Genomic DNA, 24048 nt, shown 5'->3' with positions numbered 1-24048 from the left:
AATCGACACGTGCAAGAGACCTTTCACGCATCTAGAAATATGAGGTGGAGCGCCATCTTGCATAAACATCGTACGTTCCAGCAGGTGTTTATCAGGCAGGCTCGGGGTGATGCGATTCTGTAACATACCGGCGTACCTCTCACCCGTCACGGTAGCATTTACAAAACCAGAATCACGCATTTCCTCGAAGAAAAAAGGCCCGATAACGGTATATGTGGTAAATCCAACCCATACCGTGACTTTCTCATCGTGCAATTGAGTTTCCACGACAGTTCTAGGATTTTCGGTAGCCCAAATTCTGCAGTTGTGGGCGTTGACAGACCCTCGGAGCGTGAAATGAGCTTCGTCGTTCCACAACACGTTACTCAACCAATCGTCATCTTCCGCCTTCTTTTCAAACGCCCACACCGCAAATGCCCTCCGCTTCACTAAGGCGCCAGGTAACAGTTCATGATGCCGATGGATTTTGTACGGATAGCATCGGAGGGTACGCCTCAGTGCCAACCAAACAGTTGTCTATGGAATGTCGGTGCAACGTGCAACCGCACGAGCGCTGACTTCCCCGTGCATAGACGAACCCGCTACAGTCTCCATTTCTTCCTGAACTGTCTCAGCAGCATTACGACTTGTGCTCGGTCGGCCACTACGGGGTCTATCGTCTAAACAACCCGTGGCTTCGAAAGGAAATCATTCTCGCCACAGCTGCATTTGCCAACGGACCTTTACCCGTTCGAATCCCCTTCCTATGGCGATAGGATCTTAACGCTGAACTAGCACATTCCCCATTCTGATAATACAGCTTCACTAAAACCGCCTTTTCAGGTAACGTCAACATGCTGCGACTGCTGGCGCACCTGATTCTCTCTCTCTCTCACTACAGCTCCTTTTATACACGATTGTCATGCCCAGTCACTGACGTTTAGCTGTCAAGCGCCATCTATCGGACATTTTGCTAACTTTTTTTTGTTCTAATAAAACCCCATGTCATTCCAAGCATGTGTGTCAATTTTAACCTCTCTATCTACATTATTCCGTGGTTTATTAAGTTTTCAAATTTATACCGACTTTTTGATCACCCGGTACATAGTTACCAAAGATTACACCTGATTCCATAACGTAAGATGATTTCAAATAAATATCTGTTCATATCTAACATTTGGATGGTCGTTCGGTAAAAACGGAACCTTTATAAGATCTCTCGTTCCCCATATGATTGTCCCTTTTTTCTGTCCGGCTCTCAAAACTGCTTTTTCTCAGAAACGGGTAGAATTATCAAGTTGAAATTTATGTCAAATCGTAAGGTCTACAGTCCCATGACGGTACAAAAAATCTCAGCTTCAAAGTCAACATAATCAAAAGATACGGCCGTCAGTAAAGACTCGCTTTTATCAGGAATGAGTAGAGGTATCAAGTTGAAAACTACACTCCTGGAAATTGAAATAAGAACACCGCGAATTCATTGTCCCAGGAAGGGGAAACTTTATTGACACATTCCTGGGGTCAGATACATCACATGATCACACTGACAGAACCACAGGCACATAGACACAGGCAACAGAGCATGCACAATGTCGGCACTAGTACAGTGTATATCCACCTTTCGCTGCAATGCAGGCTGCTATTCTCCCATGGAGACGATCGTAGAGATGCTGGATGTAGTCCTGTGGAACGGCTTGCCATGCCATTTCCACCTGGCGCCTCAGTTGGACCAGCGTTCGTGCTGGACGTGCAGACCGCGTGAGACGACGCTTCATCCAGTCCCAAACATGCTCAATGGGGGACAGATCCGGAGATCTTGCTGCCCAGGGTAGTTGACTTACACCTTCTAGAGCACGTTGGGTGGCACGGGATACATGCAGACGTGCATTGTCCTGTTGGAACAGCAAGTTCCCTTGCCGGTCTAGGAATGGTAGAACGATGGGTTCGATGACGGTTTGGATGTACCGTGCACTATTCAGTGTCCCCTCGACGATCACCAGTGGTGTACGGCCAGTGTAGGAGATCGCTCCCCACACCTTAATGCCGGGTGTTGGCCCTGTGTGCCTCGGTCGTATGCAGTCCTGATTGTGGCGCTCACCTGCACGGCGCCAAACACGCATACGACCATCATTGGCACCAAGGCAGAAGCGACCCTCATCGCTGAAGACGACACGTCTCCATTCGTCCCTCCATTCACGCCTGTCGCGACACCACTGGAGGCGGGCTGCACGATGTTGGGGCGTGAGCGGAAGACGGCCTAACGGTGTGCGGGACCGTAGCCCAGCTTCATGGAGACGGTTGCGAATTGTCCTCGCCGGTACCCCAGGAGCAACAGTGTCCCTAATTTGCTGGGAAGTGGCGGTGCGGTCCCCTACGGCACTGCATAGGATCCTACGGTCTTGGCGTGCATCCGTGCGTCGCTGCGGTCCGGTCCCAGGTCGACGGGCACGTGCACCTTCCACCAACCACTGGCGATAACATCGATGTACTGTGGAGACCTCACGCCCCACGTGTTGAGCAATTCGGCGGTACGTCCACCCGGCCTCCCGCATGCCCACTATACGCCCTCGCTCAAAGTCCGTCAACTGCACATACGGTTCACGTCCACGCTGTCGCGGCATGCTACCAGTGTTAAAGACTGCGATGGAGCTCCGTATGCCACGGCAAACTGGCTGACACTGACGGCGGCGGTGCACAAATGCTGCGCAGCTAGCGCCATTCGACGGCCAACACCGCGGTTCCTGGTGTGTCCGCTGTGCCGTGCGTGTGATCATTGCTTGTACAGCCCTCTCGCAGTGTCCGGAGCAAGTATGGTGGGTCTGACACACCGGTGTCAATGTGTTCTTTTTTCCATTTCCAGGAGTGCATGTCACTAAGGCCTACGGCCTCTCGACGGTGTGAAAAATTAAACCTTGCCACTCAATGCAGTCAAAAGATATGGCCATTTATACTAAATATTTCAATACTCGTAAACTCATTCACTGAAACCTATGGTGTACTAGCTGTTAGGGTAGGAACTTTAAATGTGACGTGAAACAAGGTTTAACGGTACAAGTAAAGGAAGATATCGGAAAATTGTTGGGAGTGAACTTTCTATGTCGAAAGGGAGGAAGAACGGATGCTTAATTCTTCTGAGGAGGTGGGAGCGGCAGTTTCACACGTGGTGCCGTCCGCTCGGTCTTACGGCGGGCCGGAGCATCTCTGAGTTGCCAAACTCCGTGCGGCATACCCATCGTTTCGGCCCTCTCTGACTGGTGCCAGAGGACGAAACTGTGGCTATATAAGCGGAAACCGTGCAAGGGTGGCAGACACGTGCAAAGCACGTATGACAACATTTGACAGGACAATCTTGTGTTCAAAATGCTGACACAGGCCACCATACCCTACATCTATGTGTAGATCGTGGATATCGTGGATAGCTTCCTCCACGATCGGACCTTCTCGGTTGCTCAGCAAGATCAACGCTGCAGCTTACGTCACATATCGATGGGTACCCCTCAGCCTTTTTGCTGTCTCCCATCCTCTTTAAATTTTTGTTAATGATATGCCAGTCATCCCACACGGCCGGTGATGCGGCGGTGATACGGCGCTCCACACAATCGGTCGCAACACGGACCAGCTAACTGCTCACCTCCAGACGCAGGTGGACGCGACAGTGACGTGGTGTCGTTCAAACAAGGTTACCGTCAATACCACCAGAACTACGGCAGTCTACTTCACTAAACGGCATCCCATCCTCCGCCGCAACATCATTACTGCATGCGTCCAGGTCCCATGGACACCTGGTACCAGATACCTAGGTGTCCAGATGGATGAAAAACTGCTCTTCCACTAACATGAAGAATACGTCACCCAAAAATGATACAATCAGATAAAAGCTTTGTACCCAGTGTTCAACAGCAGGGAGGTGAACCTCGAAACCAAGCTCCGGCTGTACTGGATCACCCTTCCCTCCCTCATGGCCCCACTGCGTGGGCTATCGTTAGTGCCTCCCGGATGCGGACTATCCAGCGCCAGCAGGATAAGGTGATAAGGTGGAGCCTGCATGCCCCTCCCCTCACGAGGGTAGTTAATCTCCACGAGGAAATGGTCACTCTGAAGACGTCCATGCGAGAGAAGGCCAGGTGTCTCTGTGACAAAGTGGAAGACCTACGCGACACGGTCGCTGGCTTAGAAGACATTGGCACCACGACTCCCCGCCACTGGCACCGCCATCCTGTTCCTCTCACCATCATTGAGGAATCAGATTCCGATCATGGCTAACGATAGCCCTGTTATAGCCACTAATGGCACCTCAGTGTTGAACTGACCACTCGATAGGTGTCTAACATCACAAACCACCAATGTTGTTACCAAATGTCGTTATGTCACATACTGCCTGCAGATTGAACTTCCACTGTCTGAGAGTAGTATGGGACTTCAAGTCCCACCACCACACCTTCAACATGTAGCCCTGTGATGTCCTTGGAATGACATCATTGTAGAATCGAACACCTTTACCATCCACAAAGACATTAAGACCGTGATCAACCGGTGACGCTGTATTGAAACCTCCACAAAAAGAATAGGCGTGGCAGACTATGGTTTTATTGTCGACGACGATAGCAGGGATAGCCATCAAAAGCTTGAGAATTTATTCGACTTGACACGGCTTCAAAACCGAGAACAATTTATGCAGGCATGCCGCCGCAAAAGTCTTCGAGAACACATATTTTTTGCCATTTGTTCGTCTGTCTATGAGTCCGTCCACCCGTTAAAACCCTTTTTTTGTCATTAACGGGTAGCGGTACCAAGCCTAACGTCTACGGACTCTTGACGGTGTAAAACGCTTAAGCTTCTAAGTCAACACAGTCAAAAGATTCAGCCATATATGTCGCTAATTTTGGTGCTCGAATATTCACAAACAAAACCTATACCTATCTACACAAGGCGAACCCTAATAAAAGCGACATACAGCAGGGATGGGTTCTTGACTAGAAGTGGAGGGAAAAAAAAATGTTCCTATGAACATGTGTCCGGAAATGCTGACTGTGTGATTGACGCAGTATACTATAAGCAGCAGAATGGTCCGGTATTCATGTCTGGAACAAGTCGAGATGGTGTTCGTGTCCGGCCAAGCAGATGGAAACGGTCCACCAAATCTGGTGCACGCACGGTCCTCCGCCTCCCTGCGTGTTCGTTTGTCTGAAAGGACCCATGATGACACAAATGCCCAAATGTTGTGATTGGTGTCTGTGAGGGTACTTGTTTTGGTATGTCTGCGCTGCCTCTCGACTGTTTCCATCCGCTTGGCCGTACACAAACACCATCTAGGCCTGTTTCCGACGTGAACAGAAGGAACACGCGGCACATGCTGAGAGGAACTTTCATTCGTCGGCGCCAGCTAATGTGGCAACGAAGCGTTTCTGGTCACGTGTTCACAGGCAATTTCTTCCTCTGTTTCCAGCCAGAAATCCGTCCCTGCCGCTTGTCGGTTTAATTAACGCTCACCGTGTATACATGTAGGGTCTCGTGGTCTAGCGATTGAGCCCGTACTTGAAGAGCTCGCAGAATCGAATCTCGGCCGGACGACGCATTTTTCAGTCTTCGTTTTAACCTAGCCTTCATCTGACAAGGGCGTGAGGAGTCACCATAAGCAACATATGGTTCGGATTCCACGTTAAACTGTAGGTCCCCTTTCGCCGGTTGGATAACTGGGGTACGTTAGGGACACTCAAGTCACAGAAGAGGCGTGCAAAGGACACACTTGCACCAGGCGACTTGAACCACACTAAATTGAGTTTGCTATCAATATTCATAGTTAGTAGTGTCCGGAACCGTGAGAGCATAAGTGCCACTCCCATGTGTCCGGTTTTTCGATTATAGAAATTTTATTAGGATAGCTAAGTGCGTACACGATAATGCGCCACTTGTCACGTGACTGGGCCATATGGGCAAAGTAAAAGCATCGGAATGGAAAGGTTTGATCAGATCTCAGCTTTTCGTAGCTAGGATCTAAAAAATTTTGCATGAACCGCTTGGAGACCACAAATAACTACGGCTTCTAGCATTATTCATCAAATTGTGTTTGTTATAATTTTAAGGTCACTTCTACAGGATGGACACTTTACTTTAAGCAACATTTTAGTAATTTCGTCTTTCAGTAACAACAATGGAATTTTTGTTGGTCATATAAATTACAAATTGAATTATCTAGAAAGAGAATAAAGTGAATGTTAGAGATAAACATGCATGGGCTGCTTCAGATCTATTACTGAAAACATGCAAATTAATAAGAACCGTGTGAGCACAATGCAGGAAATCTTCAAGAAATTGTGTTGTAACATGAGCATAAAAGTGCACAGTCTACACTTATATTTCGACCGCTTCGCCAAAAATCAGGAATATAATAATGAAGAACGAGAGAATGTTTCCATTAGTATATTAAAGATATGGAAAAGATGAACAAGGGAAGATGCATGCATGTTGGAGGAACAATGCATCGTACATGTGAACAACATAGGTGCTGCAATATCGTAATTATCCGTCGACACTAGACAAACGATTTTCAAGTAAGATGTCTCCTCTGTACTGAAATATACACAATGGATGTACGAGCGCGGGTTGTAGATATACATGGTTGGTGACATTGGGAAGTTTGGCTCTGGCCGTGAAGCATTCGCACATTGCCTAATGGTAAGGCAGCCGCTCGCTGTAAGTGGAAAGACTGGGTTCAAGATCGGACAGAAATTTTCACAATCGTCTTTCTGCGATGTAGCTGGTAGTTGTCCATATTCGCAACTGCAAATACGTATCACGTACTTATGATGAAGTCTGCAAGGAAATCAAGAACTAAAAAGCTTCAAGCTGAAGAGTAACAGAGTACTCATAATTTTGATGAGGTAACTGTTCATAATATTTTTCTTATATGCATACAGTAATGAGTCACAAAATGTAGAAGGCGACTGAATTTTAATACGTATATGACGTTCAGTTTCCTAAATCTTTAAAATGTAATATTACCTTATTTCGTGAAAACTCGCGACAGAACGAAGTTAAGGTAACTTACGGAATCAGCAATACAAATTGATTCTGAAAGATCTGTTTCTGAGAAGTCATCTGAGGAAAATTGTAGAAATGCGGGCTTTTGTCATGTAACTCGCAGTTCCTCTTCAGTAGGCCTCACGTAACAATTGCGATGCACTTGAATGTAGTCTTCATGACCCCGTTATGAAGTGAATGTTCAGCCAGTCGTGAAATACTTTCATGTAACGCACTCTTTGATTTCCTCTGATGTTTGTTTGCCACTACAGTGTAACATCCATGCTGCTGAAAACCGTTGTGCCATGTGTTGTTATTCATTTCCATGTCACGATACATGTTTTCGGAAATTAATGTTATTCTGTCACATGAAGTCGCATATTGCTATGCAATATCGATTCATTCCAGAAACAACATATTTTTCCATTTTTACGTTGGTGGTCTGTCGGTCTGTGTGTGTGGAAAAGGGGAGGTTCATATCGGGCAGAGAATAAATGTTTATTAGAAGCTGTGGAGCACGTCGGTAAATCTCATTGTGTCAACCAGTCGTCCATGGTGGATTACAGAGCTTTAGCATCAGTTTGAACACGCCACACTCCAACAATTTGTGTGCTTACCCGCCATCCGCTGGAGATATGTGAGCACATAATCAGGCTGCTCTGTATTGATGCCCTGAGGACAGAGACCCAGGTGCCGGTAGAAAGTTCAAGCGGTTGTCCTGCTTCGCTCCAAAATTATCATTCATCCAGTGACACAGCACTGGTCCGCCAAGTGCAGGGCGTGAACGAACTAGGCAATCGGAAATAGCTTGGTTTCAGGCCAATACAAATTTCGTGAAAGTTAAATGTGCTTCGCGTATACAAAGAGGGTGAAATTGCCTTTTTCAGCTCTTAAGATAATTTTTTTGTACTTCTCGGCCGCTGTGTTTGCAACAGTATATAGCTACACCCTCCAATCGTGATTTTTGTGAGGTTGGAACTTGGACAGGAAGAAGGAGTTTTTTGGGAATACGGAAACAGAGGTTCCAGTGACACTGACGCTGACCGCGGGAGACGGAAGCTGCTAGGAATCTGCGGCTGTACCAGCATCCTCATGTCTTGGAGCAGAGGTGAGTTCTCGCAGTCCGAAATCCCAGCTGTTCACTTTTCACGTGTCTGAATGTGAAGTATAACTCCATGTGGAATATCATTTTTTGAAACTAGCATCAGTGAGCTTCACAGATAAGGACATGTTTATACTGTTGCTTCCATACATTTTTCCTTCCATTGGGGTGCTCCCATTCTGTTAATCTCATCTATCTAAGATTTTTGAAAACATAGTCAGTGATCTTAAAAGTAGTTAAAATTAAAATTTGAAACAGTCTTGATCGCAGTGTTGTTAAAATATTTTTTTATTGGAGTGAGCGACCGGTTTCGACTCTATGGAATAGTCATCTTCAGACTGCAGAGCGGTGGATGGACAGGGCTAGATGAGTTCCGTCGACTCTCGACGACCGTGTGACCGGTCATTTACTAGAATAAAAAAATATTTTAACAAGACTGCTATCAGGACTGTTTTAAATTTTAATTTTATCATCTATCTAGGGGTAAGATAGATACCGCCTACAGGAAAATTAAAGAGACCTTTGGAGATAAGAGAACGACTTGTATGAATATCAAGAGTTCAGATGGAAACCCAGTTCTAAGCAAAGAAGGGAAAGCAGAAAGGTGGAAGGAGTATATAGAGGGTCTATACAAGGGCGATGTACTTGAGGACAATATTATGGAAATGGAAGAGGATGTAGATGAAGATGAAATGGGAGATACGATACTGCGTGAAGAGTTTGACAGAGCACTGAAAGACCTGAGTCGAAACAAGGCCCCCGGAGTAGACAATATTCCATTGGAACTTCTGACGGCCGTGGGAGAGCCAGTCCTGACAAAACTCTACCATCTTGTGAGCAAGATGTATGAAACAGGCGAAATACCCTCAGACTTCAAGAAGAATATAGTAATTCCAATCCCAAAGAAAGCAGGTGTTGACAGATGTGAATATTACCGAACTATCAGCTTAATAAGTCACAGCTGCAAAATACTAACACGAATTCTTTACAGACGAATGGAAAAACTAGTAGAAGCCAACCTCGGGGAAGATCAGTTTGGATTCCGTAGAAACACTGGAACACGTGAGGCAATACTGACCTTACAACTTATCTTAGAAGAAAGATTAAGGAAAGGCAAACCTACGTTTCTAGGATTTGTAGACTTAGAGAAAGCTTTTGACAATGTTGACTGGAATACTCTCTTTCAAATTCTAAAGGTGGCAGGGGCAAAATACAGGGAGCGAAAGGCTATTTACAATTTGTACAGAAACCAGATGGCAGTTATAAGAGTCGAGGGACATGAAAGGGAAGCAGTGGTTGGGAAGGGAGTAAGACAGGGTTGTAGCCTCTCCCCGATGTTGTTCAATCTGTATATTGAGCAAGCAGTAAAGGAAACAAAAGAAAAATTCGGAGTAGGTATTAAAATTCATGGAGAAGAAATAAAAACTTTGAGGTTCGCCGATGACATTGTAATTCTGTCAGAGACAGCAAAGGACTTGAAAGAGCAGTTGAATGGAATGGACAGTGTCTTGAAAGGAGGATATAAGATGAACATCAACAAAAGCAAAACAAGGATAATGGAATGTAGTCTAATTAAGTCGGGTGATGCTTAGGGAATTAGATTAGGAAATGAGACACTTATAGTAGTAAAGGAGTTTTGCTATTTGGGGAGCAAAATAACTGATGATGGTCGAAGTAGAGAGGATATAAAATGTAGGCTGGCAATGGCAAGGAAAGCGTTTCTGAAGAAGAGAAATTTGTTAACATCCAGTATTGATTTAAGTGTCAGGAAGTCATTTCTGAAAGTATTCGTATGGAGTGTAGCCATGTATGGAAGTGAAACATGGACGATAAATAGTTTGGACAGGAAGAGAATAGAAGCTTTCGAAATGTGGTGCTACAGAAGAATGCTGAAGATTAGATGGGTAGATCACATAACTAATGAGGAAGTATTGAATAGGATTGGGGAGAAGAGTAGTATGTGGCACAACTTGACCAGAAGAAGGGATCGGTTGGTAGGACATGTTCTGAGGCATCAAGGGATCACCAATTTAGTATTGGAGGGCAGCGTGGAGGGTAAAAATCGTAGAGGGAGACCAAGAGATGAATACACTAAGCAGATTCAGAAGGATGTAGGTTGCAGTAGGTACTGGGAGATGAAAAAGCTTGCACAGGATAGAGTAGCATGGAGAGCTGCATCAAACCAGTCTCAGGACTGAAGACCACAACAACAACAACAACGTCAAATAATTTCTTTCTTTCATTTTTAAGGTTTGCTCAATATTTGGTTAATCTAAGAGCAACATCAGATCCTGCGAGAAGCAGATTATTTGTCTCTTTCGTTGTTAACATAGGTTTAATACTTGCTCAGTTTAGGAGAAAAATCAGTTACTGCTGAAAGCAGAATCATTTACATAGGTTTTCAAAAACGTTTTCCAGACATAACCCCCATCAATGATATCTCAGTATGATGTCAGTCATCGTGACTGCGAACGCTTAAGGACGATTTTACTGTTCATTACATACTCGCCGTTACTACGTTCGGTCATGAGCTCTTCTCTGCAGTCACCATCTTATAATCCAGAATGAGATTTTCACTCTGCAGCGGAGTGCGCGCTGATATGAAAGTTCCTGGCAGATTAAAACTGTGTGCCCCACCGAGACTCTAATTCGAGTCCGAGTCTCGGTCCGTCACACAGTTTTAATCTGCCAGGAAGTTTCACCATCTTATAACGGTAGCTCGCGATTTTAAAACAATCACATTCACGCTACTAGACAGGCACTAACTCGCCTTGCAAAGCGAGCAGCTGTGTGCCTCTACGCTTAGTTTTTCCGCAGTGACGTCACGTGGTGCTGCTGTAGATGCTGGCCTGCGCATTCTCACAACTACATCTAACAACGGTCGTCTAGCTGCTGCGATACAAACGAATAGCCCGGGGTCTACAATTATGTTGCCTTCCTTGCTTGTTTTAGTTAAGGGTCTACGACTGCAAGCATACGGCTTCTAGATAGGGTGATGACATGTGACTCGCTCAAGAAAATGCTTTTCATTTCTGCGAATGTGTGTGGACATAGATTTCAGGGGAGCACAGAATGAAAGAACATCTCCTACGGAACCTAAAATAACTTAACTGTGAAATATAAAGAAACTATAACCAAAGCAACGGGAATATATTGGAAACTCTATATCTTTGAACGTTTCTGAAGTGATAACACCTGTTGGGAAACATTCAGTGCCGTAGTGTTGCAGCCGGTCTATTGTAACATGCTTTGGATCCTCTTTTAACACGCTGTTCACGAAGTGGTCGCGGCGTTGCAGCTCATTCCGGTCACATCCGCGACGTCGCTTCTCCTGATTGATCAGAGGCAACGAAAAAAGCATGCCAAATTTAAAAGAACGCCAAATCCCCAAAATTGGCGAAGTTTTACGGAAGTTCGAAATATGGCGCGAACTTCAATGAGAGATGCTTTTAATAATTTCCACAACGAAATTCTGTCTCGAAATCTGGCGGAAAACCGAAAGAGATTCAGGTCATACGTAAAGCACACGAGTGGCAAGACGCAATCAATACCTTCACTGCGCGATAACAACAGTGAAGTCACTGATGATAGTGTCACTAAAGCAGAGTTATTAAACACGGTTTTCCGAAACTCCTTCACCAAAGAAGACGAAGTAAATATTTCTGAATTCCAATCAAGAACAACTGAAAAGATGAGAATCATAGAAGTAGATATCCTTGGTGTAAGAAGCAGTTTAAATCACTTAATAAACGCAAGGCCTCCGGTCCATTCTGTATACCAGTCAGGTTCCTTTCAGAGTATTGTGATAAAATAGCTCCATACGTAGCAGTTATATACAACCACTCGCTCACAGAAAGACCGTACCCAAAGACTGGAAAATTACTCAAGTCACACCAATACCCAAAAAGGGAAGTAGGAGTGATCCGCTGAATTACAAGCCTATATCACTAACGTCGATTTGCAGTAGGGTTTTGGAACATATACTGTATTCGAACATTATGAAGTATCTCGAAGAAAACGATTTATTGACAGGTAGTCAACACGCCGGCCGAAGTGGCCGTGCGGTTAAAGGCGCTGCAGTCTGCAACCACAAGACCGCTACGGTCGCAGGTTCGAATCCTGCCTCGGGCATGGATGTTTGTGATGTCCTTAGGTTAGTTAGGTTTAACTAGTTCTAAGTTCTAGGGGACTAATGACCTCAGCAGTTGAGTCCCATAGTGCTCAGAGCCATTTGAAGGTAGTCAACACGGATTCAGAAAATATCGTTCTTGTGAAACACAACTAGCTCTTTATGCTCATGAAGTAATAAGTGCTCTCTACAGGGGATGTCAAATTGATTCCATATTTTTAGAATTCCAGAAGGCTTTCGACACCGCTCCTCACAAGCGTCTTCTAACCAAACTGCGTGTATACAGAGTATTGCCTCAGTCGTGCGACTGGATTCGTGATTTCCTGTGAGAGAGGTCACAGTTCGTAGTAATAGACAGAAAATCATCGAGTAAAACAGAAGTAATTTCCGGCGTTCCCCAAGAAAGTGTAAATTCAACTAAATACTTAGGGATTACAATTGCAAATAACCTAAATTGGAACGATCACATAGATAATATTGTAGGTAGAGCAAACCAAAGACTGCGATTCATTCGGAGAACACTTAGAAGGTGCAAGAGGTCTACCAAAGAGACGGCTTACACCACGCTTGTCCGCCCTGTTCAGGAGTATTGCTGTGCGGTGTGGGATCCACATCAGGTGGGACTGAGGGATGACATCGAAAAAGTACAAAGAAGGACAGCTCGTTTTGTATTATCGCGAAATAGGGGAGATAGTGTCACAGACATGATACGCGAATTGGAATGGCAATCAGTAAAACAAAGGCATATTTCGTTGCGACTAGATCTTCTCACGAAATTTCAATCACCCGTTTTCTCCTATGATTGCGAAAACATTCTGTTGGCACCCACCTACATTGGGAGAAATGATCATCACGATAAAATAAGAGAAATCAGGGCTCGCACAGAAAAATTTAAGTGCTCGGTTTACCCACGTACCGTTCGTGAGTGGAACGGTAAAGAGACAGCTTGAAGGTGGTTCATTGAACCCTCTGCCAGGCACTTTATTGTGAATAGCAGAGTAACCACGTAGATGTAGATTTTGATTTGTTCATGGTTTTCTGTAACGAAACAACAAAAGTTTTAACTGGCCGCAAACACGTATTAATGCCGAGAGATATCGCAGTCAGTTCCACCCTGTTGATTTGTTCCCGCTAGATGATGGTTGGTATTCATAAAGAAAGAGGGACGCGTTCATGAAATTCCACTCCCAGAATGTTGTCTATGGGGCAGTAAAGTAAGTCGGAGGGTTCTATCGTTATACTGCAACGCTCTCGGCCGTCTCCACGCTGGTCTACGAGTGTCGTGAGTCCTCAGAAAATTCCTGCACTCGTCGGCTCGTCGGTGAAGACGGCAATACTCAATTCCAGATGCCCCCCTGCTCACCATCTTTACAAAGTCAGTCTGAATTCTAGACATCACCGCCGTGAGACGCATTCTCATGCCCAGTATTACGGCACAGTCGTATCTTCAATTTAATTGTAGTCGTCTACATTACTTACATAGTATCTGTAGTTGAGACCTCGCACCCAATGGGACTCGCATCTGCGTCTGTTTAGACTATTTCTGAAGTGAGTTCAGCACCGAGTGACTTTTGCGCACGTCCTTCGCCCGTCCCCCTTTTTCCATGAGTGATAATTCGAGGGACCCCTCCAGGTCTGACCGATTAGGGTCGCAGCAGTACGGATTTCTTTTTACATCGTGCTGCTTTGTTAATTAATGACATAGGGTATTTTTTTACTTTTTTCGTAAATCACTGTTTTATCACAGTAAATAAGTATATACAGTACATAAACCTGCAGATTTTGTATGGCTTGGTAGTTTTATAATAAAGTTCAGGTGGAACTCCTAATTGTAATATCGGAAACTTCGAAACACTTGCTTTTTTTAAAAGGTGCACCGTTATTCATTACTTGTAACCACAGCAAGTGATCGGTTACCTAGCATGTACTACACACACCACCCGTGGCAAGATACATAACTTCGTAGCGCATCTGCCGTCTTCGTGTTAACACGCCGTCAACAGTGTAGTGCTGTGCGCCAAACTTGGGAGAATCAGGTTCACCGCCAACATGCACGGATTGTATGAGAATTTTGTCAAAGTTCATTTCATCAACGTGTGCTTTTTATCAAGTCATGTAAAGGGGGGGGGGTGCCTCTCACTGTTTCATTTCATATAAAGTTACACGGCAATTTTTTAACAAGTTCCTTAAGATTCATCTAATTTTGTGTACTTTATATAATTTATGAAATGAATTGTAGTCTCCCTCCACCCCCTCTGCCTTATTATCTGTATGTTTTCACCTTAGATCAGATGATGGCAGCATAAGACTGTTGAAATCACTCATCTTGAACACTGAAATTTTCTACGCGACGATCGTGACGCAAGAAGTGTTCATTTCCAATCACACCGATCGCTTCGCAGAACTGCACCTGTATTTTACAGTATTTCATTACAACTTGATGAAGACGCGTTATCCATACACCATTACGGCCTCTTTGTCGGCATCGGAATTTTTAATATTTTTATATTCTGCTGCAGTTCAGGGTTTTTCTCGAGTGTAACGATTCATTTCATTTGCCTTGATTTTAAAGAGAAGTACTGTCACTGCCACTGACAAGAAGCAAAACCAAAGTGTTCCCTCTAGCGTGATGAGTAATTACCTGAAGAGAGTAAAACTGCTGTGGGATTTTTTCTTTCGCTGGTTTCATCAATGATACATTTCTTTGTTGACTGTTGCCTGATAGAATGGCCAGAAGGTCCACTTTCTCACCAACAACTACGACGGTGGAATGTGTGGGGACCGAAGATTGTGTGGTGTTGATAATGAAGGTATCAGTATCTTCCACATACTGCTTGGAAGCTATGGCTGATTTGGCAAATGTGGCCATCAACACTAAGCAGTCCTTGTTCGTCGAATTAGAGGAGAATTTCTCCTCAGTCATCCGTGTTGAAGACTATTTCCACAAAGCTGCGTTTGTGGGATCTTCTCCCTCGATCGTTCTCTTTAATTTTTTGTTCCTTTTTCCGATATTGTTCCTGACTGTCAAACGCAGTTTCGACATGGATAATGAATATTAACTACACTTTTGCCCTTTAAAGGGGCAACTGCTCACTTGCTTCCAGAAAATTCTTCAACCCTACTCTGGGCCTACGTGACAGCACTTTCCTCCCATCGTCCGGTACACCGTCACATAGAACATACTTCCCAACTGAAGTAATGTTGTATGACTATTTTATGCATCTAAACTGAATTCATCGACCGCAGATAGATTTTACGCAACCTTTCGTGGCCGGCCGGAGTGGCCGTGCGGTTCTAGGCGCTACTGTCTGGAACCGAGCGACCGCTACGGTCGCAGGTTCGAATCCTGCCTCGGGCATGGGTGTGTGTGATGTCCTTAAGTTAGTTAGGTTTAATTAGTTCTAAGTTCTAGGCGACTGATGACCTCAGAAGTTAAGTCGCATAGTGCTCAGAGCCAACCAACCTTTCCAGGGTGAACTCGTGAACAGCTGTGGGCGCCCTCTCAGGAGGGGAAGGCACCTGTCATCTCACAACAATCTTACTCCTCCTATATGGCAAGGATGCAGTACCAACCATTCCAGCAACATAGTGACACTACCGAAGGACGAAAATCGGCTGTAGATGTGCAAGGAAGTACAGTAAGGGCGCGGAGGAGATGGGATGGGATTCCTGAGATGACGCACCTGCTCAGATTTGAAGTCATGCTAGCGTCAACACGCACTACACGCCATACGATCAGTCGGGTCAGAACACTCATTAGGGCCTATTTCGTAGGAAATTTATCCTCCTTCTTTCACAAAGAGTCAAATTTGCCGAAAAATGTGTGTTTCCAGAGTTACATGCAAAAAACTCACAAAAGACCAATTTTCGCTTGTTTTTTTCCATTTTGTGACCCACTTAGGGGCCGAAATGTTGGTGGGACTTCGAAAATTTCGACTGAGCACCCTCGAAAACACATGGAACATTGTCGGGTGTTTTCTTAGCACCGTCTGACTGGTCTATGTAGCTTCATTCTAAAAGTTTGATGTGCGTTTTTATCCTTAGTTGACAGCCAGTAAGCATCTCGAAATTTGACGCTATACTTCGGTGTCAACGTATATAACAACAACGCGGACACACACATGAAAACGTCACACAGGAAACTACGAAAGCAGGTTTCCAACAATATCTGCCACAACGGCGTTTTAGCTCGTGGAAAGGCCATGTACCATTCTAATATAATGTTCTTAAATAATTTTCGTGCATACACATCGATGTACCACTCTCCAGCGGAATGTGCTATGATATGGAATTTCCTGGATGAACTAAACTGTATGCTGCACGCAGACTCGAACCCAGAACGTCTTCCTCCGGCAAGTGCTGAACCAACGAAGGACGACTCGTCACCCGCACTCACAGTTTTACTTCAGCCAGTATATCTCTCTTACCTTCAAAATTCCACAGAATTTGTCCTGCGTACCTTAAGGGACTGGCACTCCTGGAAGAATGTTTTCACCACTTGCAAACTGATAATCATCACGTCGCGATTAATATATGATTTACTGATGGAAACTATCTGTGAGCCCTGTTGTGTACATAGTTCCGCGTAGTCAGCGAGTACACAACTTTCCCACTAGAGCGCGCCCCGCTAAGCACAACAGCGCAGGCGCAGCGCTCGTCCGTCTCCGCACTACGAGATGGTGCTGCCATAGAAACGGACCAAATTCTGCTTCCGCCGATCAGCGTATTAATATGTAACGCAGCCAATGAGACTGCTGCTAACGTAGAACCTTTTCTCCTCGCGGATCACACTCGTGCAGTGATACATGAACGCGCGAGGTATTATAACGAGTGTAAAGACCTCCGATTAGTCAGTCTGCATTTGGCTGCACCAGTCTGTACCAGTCTGCATTAGTCTGTACCAGTCTGCATTAGTCTGTACCAGTCTGTACGAGTTCTACATTTGTCTGCACCAGTCTATAGTCAAGTTTCAGTCTGCACCTAATAAGATTACCGTATTCCTGTACATAGCCATGAAGATAAATGTATAGACACTTTTGTCGAGTGTCAGAGATATATGTGAGAATGAGATTAACGTACCAATACCAAAGGAACTTCAGACTGTCAATTGTAAATAGCATCCAGAACCAAGTTAAATAATTTTTATGCTTGTTATTATTTTAATAAATTTATTTTAATAAATTAATCAAGTTCTGTTTAAAGTTGGTCACCGTCAATCTGCTACTCTAAGCGTGCAAGTGGTATTTCTATCGTCTGAGCTAACGGCAGAAGATAAACACGCTCCAATAAGAACGAGACATATTGCTGACATTCCCCTACTTCGTTGCAGCGACAAGTAAAATAATCTGATGGTGCGTGTACCGAAGGTCTTACAGAATGCACACCATAAGCCCCCCTCTTACCTCAAAGTTTCTTCGTTTTGTTCTGTGTTACTTGGTAGCATGGGCGTTCTGTTGTTCTTTTCAAGTTTGATCATTCCAAACGATTCCGTAGTATCTCTTACTGTGACGATGATGTTTCGGAAGCACTTCAGTTGATTGGCAGCCTGGTAAGTTTACGGTGGGTGGACATTAGCTACGTAGTATCATCAAGTTATGTTTTGCATTGTGCAGCAACTTCCTTCGGGGATTCGATGTAAACTCAATGACGGATCGTGTTTGTGAACGACACCCAATCGAATATTTCTCGAATTAACATAAATGACACCGAACCATTAGAACTACGAACTTCAATATGGATTTTTTCAGTACGGCCTTTGCTAGGCAACTAACGCGATGACTTAGTTGCGTTGTGCCACCGTCGATAACAATAGATTATATACCGACCTATGGAGCCTGCATCATCAGTTTAACACAAGAATCGTATGTCCTTACACATATGTCTCACCATTTCTGGCAGCCTACGTACGATATTTTTGTTGTGAGAGCACAATAAAATCTCGACTACAACCTCGTTCACCGAAACTAAGTTGCAAGAGAAGCGTTCCATTCGCCTCTGAACGATCAACAACTGTACAACTCCGTCAGAATTACTGCAAATGCGGACATTTAAGCAAACATCAATGACGAAAACCATGTGTCTGGGCTTAATCCTAGGTTCGTAATTAATATTATAGCTAAGGGATGAGGCACGATTTACTATATCTGCAGACCTGGAGGCTGAATGGTGACCAAGCTTCAAAACAATGCACTAGACGAAGAAATAGCGAATGACTGTTATATGCAGCACCCGTTGGATGCAAGGTATCGTTCGTTGTACAATATGACAATTACACGTGGTATAGGTTTCCTATGAGGTTTGGGGGTAATATCATGATACCTACAGGCTGTTCTACTATAAGCACCTACATGTCTGTGTTACGTATTGCATTTATAAACCACGAACTTAGTAACCATTCATCTCTTCCTGTGGATTACCTAAACTCTTAATTCATTATCAAAAATCCTAAAGAAATATGGTCAGCTGAATCTACTTGGTCACTAAGAACGTGATCTGGATATCTTTTTTTATTTCTGTAAATTTGTATGTTTTCCGTTATATTAAGCCTTTTGCTACGCACTAAGATGGCCCCCAAAGATAGTTCTGTTATGTACATTTGTGTGTCCTCTGAAACGGGCGTAATAAAATCTCCCCATGTGACCAACATAAATGGCTTCACGCTGGCTGCAGTGCAATTTGTACACTACAGCATTTCTATACCTGTGTTCTTGATTGTCTGTTTCATGCCTCAGTTCAGTGCTAAAGTATAGCCCCCATTCTTTTTCCATAGGTGATAATTTTCAGGATCCCTTCAGGTCTGACTGGTGAAGCATTCGTGCTCGCACTAGTGCTTTATTAATTATGGACACAAGAATTTTTTTGATTAGCACTATCACTTTCTCGCTATCAGTAAACACTCAGTAGGTAATTACTAAGATTTTGTATGGAACATAAGCCCATGGTGATTTTATGTGAATGGACAGATGGCATTCCTATTTTTTGTTTAGGGCACTATGAAAAATCTTTATTCCTGGTGCTCCGCTGTTCATTGCTTGTAACCACAGCATGTAATCATTTAGCTTGTACTCTACGTTCCATCCAGTGGCGAAACATCTAATGTTGAGCGGGACTGCCACCTCTATGATAACACTCCGTCGGTAGCGTAGCGCTGTGTTGCAAGCTTCGGGGAGTTACGTTCGCGGCCATCATGCCTTGATGGTACGAGGTTTTTATCAACTGTGTGCTTTCTATCGACTGTGTGGATTTTATCAATCGGATTTTTACAAAGATGTGTATACGTGGGGACTGGCGTTCAAGGTTTGACCTCATGTAATGTAACACGGCAATTTCACAAGTTCCATAAGGAACGTGCGTTTTTGTATATCTTACTCTGTATAATCCGCTAAACGACTCGTAGTCTCCCTCCACTCCCCTCCCATACTTTCTTCATCTTTTGCCCTTAGATCACATCGTGGCAGCATAAGATTGTTGAAATGGGTCATCTTGCAACTATAAAATGATCTACTCTGAGATCACGGCGTACGAAGTATGTTCATTTCCTGCACGAAATCGACATTAAGAACAACTGCCAACACCGCTTCTCTGCCACGAACTAAAGAGGCTGCTTTGAAGCATATTCCAACAGGTCTATCAACAGATACAACTGTGGATAGTAAAAACTAAAAATCCCAATGAACGGCGTTGCACGAGGTCCAGGAATCGTCTGGTTCCAGCCATTTTGTTTCCGTGGCCAGAATCCGATCTTATTCTTGGGGTTCCATAAGACCTGAGTGACATAATCTACACAATCAGACACCTTCGAAAGATTAAAAAAATGCAACTGGCGATGTATTATTGTTTAAAGCTTTTATTATTTCATGAGGGAAGTACCATTACCAGCCGACCAACCTTTCTGAAGTCAAAACTGAGATATGCTAAGTAAATTTGCTTCTATTTAAATCTGTGATTACTCTTGAGTACATTGCTATTTTGGAAGGATATGTCAGTAAGGAAACTGGGTGATTACCTTCAAGTCTGCCTTGTCACCTTTCTTATGAAGTGGTTTGACAATAACGTATTTCAGCCTGCTTGGAAAAATTCGCTGGGGCATATATCACTAAGAGTATTACACATTAAGTTGGAACAACTTCCCAGAACTATGTCTTTAATTGTGTCAACCCCACGTGTGGTATTGTTTGTGGAATTTTTGTAGTTGTATTAACTTCAGTGAATGTTACTACTTCCAGTTGGTTCAAGTGTTGAGGATTGGCATTGTTAATATCTTGCCTTGCTTCTTCAACTGAATCATTTAATAATATATTTACTTCCACATTTAGAATCTGATTGTTACAAGTACTTGCATGTTGTGAATTGCAGTCACAACATCGTCATTTACTTACTCACACATTTGATGAAGTTCCATATAGTTTTAATCTTATTATCTGCATTATTTATTTCTTTTAGGACATACATAATCCTCATCATTTTGATTGCTTGAAACGCTACAGTACCTTTTATAGTCTACAAGTAATGTCTTATATTATTTACTATAGCGCTTACACAAATTTCTCTCTTTCACTTACATGAGATTTTGATTATCCACAGTATCCATACCTTACTTGTTTCTTTTTTTTTTTAATGGAGCTTCTGGATAACATTTTAGGTAAGCAACTTTCAAATACTGAAACAAATTCGCTATGTAATAAGTAATGTAAATTGACATTAGCGTCTCCTTCTACGTAGAACTCATACCACACCGCCCCTTTTAGCTTACTCTAGCTACATAATCATACATACTCTCATTCTCCAAACGAATCAATTAAAAACGAGGGCAGTGACGCATGAATCGTAAAGAAGATGAAACTTCTTTGAAAAATTTCTTCAAAATTATTATGTTAGTAATAGAATATCACAATTACTTTTATTACCGAAGGCCACATTGATACGTCATTTCCATAAATTATTTGGATGTACTTTCAACATAGGAGTCATGAAAGCTATCGTTTTGCCGTTTGCATGAACATCATAGTGTAATGAGGGATGAGGAGCTCGGTTTTGGTGGGGACGTCCGAAATTACGCTAACTTCAACACCTACTAGACGCCATAGTGCTGGACTGTCGAAAAATTTCACTCAAACGTATTTTCATGGAAATTGTAGCCTCTGTATTGTCATAAGTAGTCAACTTAGGTGAAAATTGTTTCATTTCCGAGTTATAAGCGAAAAACCGAAAAAAAGGAGAACTCCGATTTCTTGCGTTTTTCCCAATTTTGACCCGTTTCTGGGGAAAAATTTTGGTGTCATTTTTATGATACTGATTCAGTTCCGTTGAATACATATAGGAAGCTCGTCAAAAAAAATCTTCTATAAAAATTTACACTAAGAATCGCCATTTGACTAGACTAAGAGACCATCCAAGTTACAGAGGCAAACGCCTCCCCCTAGCATCTTCAATTACGCCGGTACCTGTCGTTCCTGATTCCCAGATCACAAAAACCCCTCTAACACACATTGCTGAGACATAAAGAATATGATGGATAATGGTTTTAGCCAAAGGTCTGGGGTGTTGTTTCCTGACTGACTCTGTTTTAGAACATGGAAAGAGACTAAAACTGTATTCTGAACTGTGATCATAGCCTGGAACCTTGCCCTTCGTCATGCAGTGCTCCTAATCATTACGCTAATAATAATGACACTGATAGGGAAATCGTCGAGTTCCAATCTGGCACGCAGAATCTGCCAATAAATTTTTGACAATGTCATGCAGATTTGGAATTACTTGGAGTAAGGAACGACACAACATTGTAATGGCAGCATCGGTTGTAAAGATTGAAGTCCTTTATTTTAAAGATCGATTTGAGTCACTGTGACCTATGTGGAAAATAAAGGATTTCAATTTTTACAGCCGATGCTGCCATTTTTACAAAACATATTGATAATAATACGGTCTTGGTTCACACCATTCCCAATGGAATTAGGCATCAAGATGACACATTTCAAGATTTGACTTTATCCTAGGTGTTGAGATGAATATCGGAGTTTTAAGGGATTTTAGGTTTCTTTGTATTCAGCTCACAATTATAAATAACATGTTATATGAGATAGTATCACAAACAGTTCTTCTTACAAGTGTTCAATACGTGCATCATTTCGTCACACAGCTCACATCTAGTTGATAGCGAGTTCTTCCAGGAACGTGATCAGTGTGTCTAGAGTAACTGTTGCAGCAACTACTTCAGTCCCGTTTCCAAAGTCGGCTAGACGAACTGGTAGGGAGCCACACACACCAGATGCTCTATGAAACCCTGAGGGTAAAAATCACAAGCAGCTAGATCCAATGGACGTGGAGAAGGTACGAAACGAGCTCTGTCATCTGGCCCCTTGTAGACAATTAAATTTCTGTGGTTCAGCGTCTTCCAATCGAGGAACGAGCCATATTTCTAGAGCATCAAGATAAGCAACACCAGTTGCCTCACCGAAAAAGAAAGCCGCACAATCTTTTCACCTGGACGTCGTACAAGAAACATTCAGTTTAAACGAGTCTCGTTTCACTTGTACCAGATCGTGGGGATTTGACGACATCCAGATGCGTACGTTATGTGTGTTCACATTTCCACTTAGATGGAATCTCGGTCCATCACTGGAGAATACACGATCCTGAAAATCTTCTTCGACGTGCAGCAACATTTCGTTTGCGACGTTGACAAGTATAGTCCATGTGTGAAGTATGACAACTGATACTTCATTTGTCTGATTCAAATGCGTTTTCAAATGAGCTTTTAGTTTTGTTTCTAACATGACAATTCTTCTGAATTTTCTATCGGAACCTCACAGGATTTGTTTCATAATGTAGCAGACCATGAAGTCTCATTCTTCTAGTTATTTACAACTTCGTAGTTTCATAAAATACGGGAAATTTAGGACGCAGTCTATTATCCATCTGTTTTCATGACCTACATTTACATCTTCATCGATACTCCACAGTCCGCTTTACGGTGCGTGGGAGGAGGGTACCCCTTTCCTGTTCTACTCGCAAATAGAACGAGGGAAAAACGACTGTCTATTTGCCTCCGTATAAGCCCTAATTTTTCATATGTTATATTCGTGGTCCTAACGAGTAATGTATGTTGAACGCAACGGAATCTTTCTGCAGTTAGCTTGAAATGCCGGTTCTCTAAATTTTCGCCATAGTGTTCCTCGAAAAGAACGTCACCTATCCTCCAGGGATTCCCATTTCCGTGACTGAAGCGTCTCCGCAAAACTTGCAAGCTTTTCGAACCTACCAGTAATAAATCTAGCAGCTCGTATCTCAATTGATTGCATGTCTTTTTGTAATACAACTTTGTACGGACCCCTAACATTCAAGCAGTACTCGAGAATAGGTTGCACTAACGTCCTATATGCGGTCTCCTTTACAGATGAACCACTTGCCTAGAATTCTCCCAATGAACCAAAGTTGACCATTCGTCTGTCCTGCCACAACCCTTACAAGCTCGTTCCAGTTTATATCCCTTTGCAGCGTTACGCCCAGGTGTTTGAACTACGTAACTGTGTCAAGCAGGACACCATAATCCTGTATCCGAATATTACGAGTTTGTTTTTCGCTCTCATCCACATTTACTTACGTTTTTCTACATTTAGAAGCAGCTGCCACTCATCACACCAAATAGAAATTTTGTCTGTCGTCTTGTATTCTCCTACAGTCACTCAACTTAGACATCTTACTGCGCACCGGAACGCCATTAACAAACAACCGCAGGTTGCTACCCACCCTGTCCGCCAAATCATTTATGTTTATGCAGAACAGCAGCGGTGCTATCACACTTCGCTGAGACACCTCT

The sequence above is a fragment of the Schistocerca americana genome, chromosome 6 (genome assembly GCF_021461395.2).
Source record: "Schistocerca americana isolate TAMUIC-IGC-003095 chromosome 6, iqSchAmer2.1, whole genome shotgun sequence".
NCBI classification, from domain to species: domain Eukaryota; kingdom Metazoa; phylum Arthropoda; class Insecta; order Orthoptera; family Acrididae; genus Schistocerca; species Schistocerca americana.
Note: the sequence above shows the minus strand (reverse complement) of the source record.